Below are 8053 nucleotides of genomic sequence, written 5' to 3'. Positions count from 1 at the left end.
TAATGTATGTCATATATACATACTTATACATAATATATGTCCACACATATATATGACTTGATATATAAATACACATCTATTGTTTGTCTTTCCTTTAGAAAATGCTATTTTTTAAAAAGCATAAGGAATGGGGTAAGGTATCTGAATTTTCTTTCCACCCACAGACCAACTATAGAGTGGGGCGGGGTGAGGGGGGCGGGTAGGCGTGGAGTATATCTAAAGAGAAACCCTATTTAAGACCTTGGGCAGCTTTAGAACCTTTTCTTGCCCCTCCCCCTGCCTTTCCCTCAGCTCCTCCGCTCTCCTGGTTGTCTGGTTTTAAAAATAGCTCCATACTGCTCTCTGCTGCTGGTTTCTAATGCTCTACTTGGAAAAAGAGCGGTTTCTGCAGGTCGGGATTGGAGTTTCTGCCTAATAGAACTGTCTCCTCATTTAAAAGCAAGCAGACTGGTAGCCTGTAGATCTGGGCTGCCAACTCTGTCCTCCTGGGGACATTTTCCCTCCAAATTACAGGGATTGTTTGACCTTAAGAAGATCTACTTCTAACCACAGAAGGAAACATCATTTAAATGTAAGAGATTGCCCTCGTAAAGAAATGATGCACCATTCAGAAATCTCACTGTAGGTTCATAGATCCCAGAAGGAGAAGGCAGTAGAAAGAAGAGGGTGTTTGGAGAGGTATAAGGAAGATAATTAATATTACCCTTTAATGGCCACATCATATTGAACTCAATTTTAAATAAGGAAATTAATAAAATAATACATTTGTGATAGAGTCCAGCACAAGGAGAGTCAGCACTTAATAAATGTAAATGAGATTTGAATAAAATCCAAGCAATTGAATATCAGATCGAGATTTTTAATTCGAGTGAAAAATTAACCTAAAGAAAAATATAATTTAAGTCTTAAGTGAAATATCCAAAGCAAATTTCATTCTATTTTGAAGACACAAACATAGAAAATAGGGGTTTATTTTATATACTTATCTTAGTATAAACCATTCAAATGTTAGGATTGTAGAAGGAAATGACATTTTATGTAGACAAACAAATGCAAGCATAAAAAGATTCAGAAGGTGGGTTATTCAGTGACTCTGTTTCCTCTTTCTGGAAAGGTGACTGTGTAAGACGGTCCCCAGCTGTAATTGGAAGTTGTTTTGTCCAGCACCGAGACCACATGCCTTCAATTGAGAACCTGTGGTCGATTGTGTGACCCTGCTGGATAAACAGGAAGTTGTTATAATCCACTTCGTTATTTTGAACTGCATCTAAAGCATATCATCCCAGAACACGGTCTAACAGGAATGTTTTTCAAGAAAGGAAATTGAAAGGGTGATGGGCAATCGTATTTGTAATTGGTGTGTACTGTTTATGAGGGTTTTGTCCTTGACGTGCTTCGCAAGCATGAGGGACGCTGTTGTGTAACCATTCTCCAGAAGCAGGAGGGAATCCCACCCAATCTTCAGCTGAGACGTCAAGACTGGTGATGCCACACACAGAAAGAGGGTGTGAGGAGACGTCCTATTCACAGCGGGGGCCTTTCTGGGGTGAGCAAGAGGGCTCCCCGCAGGCATGGAACCGTGTGATGATGTCAGAGAGAAGAGACCAGCTAGGGTTTAAGCAGTGCCTAATGGGATGAGCACCTGTTTTCTTCTCAGCTTTCCCCAAAGTAGGGTAGCAGTTAAAATTTTTATAATGGAGTAAAGCCTTTCATCTTATAAGTCTTCATTTTGTATTAGCAACATTTTGAATACTCACTTACATGAAGGTGACATGGTCTGCAACTAGTATCCAGTTGACATTTAAGGCAGATACCTTTCTGAACTCACATGGGGCAGGCAATGTCCAAAGGGTAGTATCATCTGTGCATTTTAGTTCTGGTCCCAGAAGTTGGCTTAAGATGCTAGGTTTTGAAGTGAAGAGCCAGAGAGAGAATGGATAGCAAGGGAGAGCAACTGTTTCTTTTCCTTCCTACGTTCCACCTCCATCCCTCCCATATTCATTTCTCTCTCTCTCTCCCCTCGCCTCGAAGTGTCCGCCTCTGTGACAGAGCAGAAGAAGCACACAGATGTCGTGAACCTTGCTTGAGGATCAACAAAAGAATATTTTAGAACCCTCCAGTTCCCTTTCCCATCGGATCAAAACACTGGTCTGGGTGGTCGTAAAAGGAGGAAAAGAAACATTGAAGCCTGCCCCTCAGTGCTCTTGGAGCCCGGGCTAGTTTCAGACAGGGTAAAAATAAATAAATAAATAAATAAAAAAGAATATTTTAGAAAACGGAGGCTTCAGTGAGATTCCCAGGCAAATAAGAAAAACGTATCCCCCACCCCCACCACACACACACACACAACAGAAACAAAGTACCAGAAAGTATAAAAATATGACATATTCATGTAACTAGAGATAGTTCACCATTGCTCTTGAATACCCTATTAGGAAGATAGCAACCAATGTTGAGCCTGAAGAGGCAAGCAGAGGCCAGAGTCTGGGGAACACTGACCCTGGGAAAGCACTTGGACTTTACTCAGGAGTTCAGTGTCTTTCCGTTGTTTTGATTACATATTCCCTATGTATATGTATGCATTTTCTCATTTATTTTCCAATGTGCATGTGTATATTTTCTACTTGCATTAATAGTATTCACAGATATCTAAAGTCACTAAGTATATAAACATTTAGGACAACCTTGCTTGCTGAAAGTAAGGAGGGCTTGAATCCAACAACTGCAACCTTCAGGATAGAATGCAGTTCACTGTAAAGAAGACCAAAATCCTCACTAATGGACCAATAGGTAGCAGCACAATCAATGGGAAAATAGGTTGAAATTGTCAAGGATCTCATCTTGTTCGGATCTACAGTCAATGGTCATGGGAGCAGCAGTCAACAGATGAAAAGTCATACTGCGTTAGGAAAATCTGCTGCACAAGACCCCTTGAGAGTATTGAGGAACAAGGATGGCACTTTGAGGTCTAAGATGCGTGTCACCCAAGCCATAGTGTTCTCAATTGCCTTACATGCATGCCAAGGTTACACATTGAATAAGGAAGGCCATAGAAGAATCAATACATTTGAATTGTGGTGCTGGAGAAGAATATTGAAAGTATCATGGACTGCTCAAAGGAAAAACCGATCTGCCTTGGAAGAAGTCTGCTCCTTAGAGGCAAGGATGACAAGACTTTGTCTCACACACGTTAGACATAGTGTCAGGAGAGATCAGTCCTTGAAGAAGAACATCATGTTTGGTAAAGTGGAGAGGCAACAAAAAAAAAAGAGGAAGACCTTTGACAAGATAGATTGGCACCGTGGCTGCGGCAATGGGCGCGGACATGGGAACAATTGTCAGCATGCAGTGCTTTTGTCTGTATCCATACGGTCACTATGGGTCTGAACTGACTCAAAGGAACTTAACACATTGTTAACACTATTTCTAAATTGATTGAACTAAAGCATGTGGATATCAATAAGACATAAATAATATCAATTTTTCCATAAGTCCACAATATTCATTTGAAATCAGAAAATAATAACAAAAACTAAAGGTTCAAAAAATTAGATCCAGAAGGCTTTTATAAAATGATGCTTTCTAAAGCTTGACATTTCACTTGCAAATCTCTAGCATATTTATGATGGTTTATTTAATTATGATAGCAGATTATTTCATTTCCCTCATAAGAGCACTTAAGTAAACTATCTTATCTTCCCCTATACAGAGAGAAAGAAATCTACCTCCATCTATAGATTGAGCCATATGTTGTGAAACTTGGGATTTATGCAATTTAGGGAAACATCTTTAAGGAAAGAATATTTAAAAGCTTTCTCTTTTGCATTACATGACATGACGCCCTCAGACCCCACTACCCACCCCCATCATGCCCCTCTTCCTAATCTTTGATCCATGCTTGTGAAGGCTGGAACCTAACCTTCAAGATAAGGCAGGGACAGCTATCTTAGAGGTTGCCTTAATCCTGAGCCTGAAGAAGTCGGGTACTTCTTTTCCACTTGGTTTCGCCACTTTGAACACATAGGAAGTCTATGTCCCAGTAGGCCTACAACAATGTAATAGTAAAAATGTACTGTCAACAAAAGACTAGAATAAAACACTTCAAATAAATAATATCTGACCAATAAAATATATTTTGTACATTTACTTTAGGCTTCATTTTACTAGTATGTTTATGGATTAAACTTGAAACATTAAAGATGGCTTCAAAAAGAGACAAAATATTAATAAAATATTATAAAAATATTGTGGCAACATATAGTAGTAGCTGAGATCTAAAGTCATTTTAAAACAACCTAAGAGCCACTTCCCTTCCGGTTGTTTACAAGTAGTGAATGTGTTCAGTAGCTAAACTGCATTATTAAATTTGCAAGTAAATATTTGCTGCCAGTCCGATGTATTGACTTGATGCAATATGTTCAAGAGCATTTGAAGTTAAGCCCCACAGCAGGAGACTTTTGCATTTGGTTCACTTCATCTAAAGTACCGTGCTTGCTTTTCGACATAGAATGCACATAATGTAGGGGCTTTCTACTCCCAAGAAGAGTGACAGTCTCAGAAACCCAGACGGGTGGCTCTACCCTGCCCTCGAGGGTCACTGAGTCCACGTTGACTGTATGGCAGTTAGAGGGAATGTGCTTAAGACACTAGCGTATGGGGGGCTTATGGTATTTGTAAAAATCCATATAACACTTGCATTACTTGTGTGAAAACACAATTATTTTATAGCAAAGGAATTTCTAGGTTAGAAAAAAATGTACAACACAGCATAAGTTGCCCTTTCAAATGCAAAGCATGCAGCATTTGAACATGGTACACAAGGACTCCTATGCACACTTTCGTTGCTCTTTCTCTCCACTCTACTGCTAGTGGATGATCAGGGCTGCAAAGAAACCCTTAGATCCGTGGGCATTGTAGATTGACAGGATGCTGCCAGAGTTTCTAGCTGAATTCAGAAGAGTATATGGAACAAGGACTATCATTGCTGATGTCAGATGAATCTTGGCTGAAAACAGAAACTATCAGAAAGATATTTACTTATGTTCCATTGAGTATGCTAAGGCATTTGACTGGGTGGATCATAAACTATGGAGAATCTTGAGCAGAATGGGAATTTCAGAACACTTCATTGTGCCCATGGAGAGCCTGTACATGGACCAAGAGGTAATCCTTCAACCAGAACAAGGGGACACTGCATGGCTTCAAACCAGGAAAGGGTGCATCGGTATTGTACCCTATCTCCACACTTATGTGATCTGCAGGTGCCGCAAATATTCAGAGAAGCAGGATTCGATGAAGAAGAGGGACTGGGAGGAAGGTGATTAACTAGCATGCCTGCTGAAAGAGAGGAGGACGTGAAGCACTTGCTGATGAAGATCAAGAATTCTAGCTTTCGGTATGGATTATGACTGACTATAAAAAAAGTAAAAATTCTCAGAATAGGTCGACCAATAGGTAGCAGCACCCTGATCAGCTTGGAAATGGCTGAGCTTCTCAGGGACTTCATCAGACTGGGACCCACAATCCATACTCACGGAAGCAGCAGTCAAGGGATGCAAACGTGAATGCTTTGCATTTGATAAACCTCTTTCTAGTGTTGCAAAGCAAAGGTGCTACTTTGAGGACTAAGGCAAACCTGACCCAAGCCATGGAACTGTCAGTAGCCTTAGATTCATGGGGAAGTTGGCCCTAAAGTAAAGAAGATGAGGAAAATGGGTGTCTTTGAACGACGGTGTTAGAGCAGAATAATGAAGTGACATACACCGCCAAAAGAACAAAGAGCTCCACCTTGGAAGGAACACAGGCAGAATGCTTCTTTGAGGTAAGGATGGTGAGACTGTGTCTCACTTGCTTTGGATCTGGTATCAGGAGAGACTAGTCTCAGAACAAGGACATCTTGCTTCTAAACAGGGAAGGACTTGAGCAAAAGAGGAAAAGCCTCAGGAAGATGGACTCACAGTGGCTGCAACCGTGGACTCATACAAAGAACAATTGTGAGGATGGTCCTGGATAGGGTGGTGTTTTGCTATGTTGTATTTAGGGTTGTTATGAGTCAGAACCAACTCAAAGGCACCGAACAACAACAACAACATGCAGCATATGCACCTGGAAGCGTAAACATGGGCACAAAGGCAAACTCCCTGTGTTTTTACACTGATCACAGACTTGCCACCTGTGTTAGTTTGGGTAGAGAAACAAGTTCATAAACATTCAAGTCCCTAAGTCTGATATTAGCCCACATGTCCCATACCAGTCAATACAGTCCTCTTCTGACTCACGAAACACATGCAATGATGCTGAATGCAGGACGACCGTAGGCCAGTGCATGCCAAGTCAATGGCAGTAGAGGCATCTCAGCACTGGCAGGGGTCTCCACGGAGCTCCTCCAGCACCCAGGGCTGCATCAGGGTAGGTCCATGTGACTTCTCCTCAGGGATGTCTCACAGGAAGTCATCAGAGAGAGAGAAGTGTCTCCTGCCTCCAAGGAGGACAAAAAGGAGTTCCCAGAATTCTCAGGAGAAGGCCATGCCCACACAGAGGCTTCCTTGGTTATATCTTGATTGACAGGTTAGATTCCACCCCTTCACTCATAAACCACTCAAATTGACAACAGATTATGTAACTACCACATCACCCAATGGATTATTGTACAAATATTCACATTTTCTAAAATGAAAGCCAGACACAACAGGCAAAGGCTTTTGATATCTCTTAAAGCAAATTGGAAACATTTATTTCATACTATAATTACTAATGTGCATTCTTTTCCCCAACAGTTTTAGTGGCATATAATTCTTTTTCTTTTAAATCAGTTGAGGATCTTACAACTCTTATAACATCCCATACATCAATTGTATCAAGCATATTTGTACATATGTCGCCATCATCATTTCCAAGACAGAATTCTTATAATTCAATAGTTTAATCACATCAAGAATTGAAAAATCATCATGACAATCAGTTTTAGAATGTTTTCTTCAATCGTTTACTCATTGTTATTAACTCCTGCTCATTGTCCCCCAACCTCTCTTACCACACCCTCAAGAGATCATTAATTCAATTACTCTATCTACAAATTTACCTATCCTGGATGTCGTATACAGAAAAAAATTAAAAAACAAACAAACAATGATAAATCTGATGAGAATAGCAAAGTAAAATAGATAGCAATCTCAGAAAGAAAGCAAAACATACTCAACACTAGAACAAATTGAAATGGGCCCTAAGGAAGGTCAAATGAGAGGGTGCTGACTTTGAACATGACTGCATCTGCAACTGCACTCCAGGCTCTACAGGGCAAGCACGTACACCGAAGGGGGCATTTCTGTGTCCCAGTTTTATTTAAGGGCCAAGAATGTCCACTATGAAACAGAAATTCCAGTGGCTGCTTATCAAAGCACACTGAGTAAAGCCCCTGCTTATTCATTAAGAAGAAGATGTCAGCAATCAATAGAAAATCAGCGTTATCTAAAACTGGTTTCCTATTGATCAAAGAGATTTCAAACTTTTCATGTCATGGTGACCTAACAAACCATCTTAGTAACTTCGTGCTTCTAGAAAACAGTCTCAAATACGGGGGTTTCTCTCCTGCCTCCAAATCAAAACAGAAGCAAACAGCAAAACACTCACACCGCAGGTCCCTCTAGCCTTCCTTGTAAGATGCCGACGGGGTTTCTTCCTTCTTCCCTGGGTCCTGCCCCTGCCGTGGGCCTAAGTTTTATTTTCCTTCTTTGAATCCTCCACAAAACCATAGATTTCCTTTCCCATCACTTCTTTAGTATTCAATACTTTCTTCTTGTTTTGGGCCCACATTCTCATGGATTTCAATACCCACCGCCATTCTACAGTGAGATCTAACCACGCAAAGAAGCATTTTACCTTCCACAAAGTCGGCGTTCCCCCAGAAGTGTCAATGACGGGCAGCGAGGCCTGCTGCGGGAGAACTGAATCAGCAGAACCATCACATAGATGAATAAGTTCTGGAAATACCACATGTTGAAGAAAGAGGAGACTGAAATAATGGACTAAACTACATTTTAGAAGATAACTTATT

At 40.7% G+C, this 8053-nt stretch overlaps 1 non-coding gene across 1 annotated transcript; it reads left to right on the top strand.

Moving 5' to 3' along the window:
- The first annotated feature begins 2111 nt into the window (after positions 1-2111).
- LOC142437790 (small nucleolar RNA SNORA61) lies at positions 2112-2232 on the top strand. Its single transcript, XR_012782310.1, has one exon. It is a non-coding gene; the product is annotated as a small nucleolar RNA SNORA61 (small nucleolar RNA).
- Positions 2233-8053: the final 5821 nt, after the last annotated feature.

This window comes from Tenrec ecaudatus, chromosome 1 (assembly GCF_050624435.1).
Source record: "Tenrec ecaudatus isolate mTenEca1 chromosome 1, mTenEca1.hap1, whole genome shotgun sequence".
In the NCBI taxonomy this organism is placed as follows: Eukaryota; Metazoa; Chordata; class Mammalia; order Afrosoricida; family Tenrecidae; genus Tenrec; species Tenrec ecaudatus.
Note: the sequence above shows the minus strand (reverse complement) of the source record. Positions and strands in the feature narration are given on the sequence as shown.